General features: G+C 42.4%; 1 non-coding gene across 1 annotated transcript; it reads left to right on the forward strand.

The window, feature by feature from the left end:
• The first annotated feature begins 252 nt into the window (after positions 1-252).
• On the forward strand, positions 253-323 carry trnag-gcc (transfer RNA glycine (anticodon GCC)). Its single transcript has one exon. It is a non-coding gene; the product is annotated as a tRNA-Gly (tRNA).
• Positions 324-434: the final 111 nt, after the last annotated feature.

The raw sequence follows: 434 nt of genomic DNA on the forward strand, positions 1-434 counted from the left end.
AGAGGAGGATTCATGTTTGTACACTACAGTTATTTGGTGTAGAGAACTGACAACTAGAGAAAAAGATGTTCCCGATTTGGTTGAGAGCTTCAGCTTGGATTTTAAGTCCAAACAAGATCAACATTTTTAACTCTTAAACACTTGTCATGAAACTTTTTCAACCATAGAGTTTAAATGTGTCTCACTGTTATGCAACGGTTTGTATCTTGCTCACTATTCATTTCCGGTAGTGCAAAACTGTTCAGTATCAATGCATTGGTGGTTCAGTGGTAGAATTCTCGCCTGCCACGCGGGAGGCCCGGGTTCGATTCCCGGCCAATGCAAGACTCCTTTTTTTCTTCTCCCGATCCCACATTACATAACTCAAGGAGGGGAGGGACGAAAATGTTCTTTACAATTTCCCAGAGTGCGGTGAGACAGTCAAACCCCAAAGA

This window comes from Seriola lalandi, unplaced genomic scaffold (assembly GCF_002814215.2).
Source record: "Seriola lalandi dorsalis isolate HSWRI2012SDOR001 ecotype SW California unplaced genomic scaffold, Sedor1 jcf7180001995649, whole genome shotgun sequence".
Lineage (NCBI taxonomy): Eukaryota > Metazoa > Chordata > Actinopteri > Carangiformes > Carangidae > Seriola > Seriola lalandi.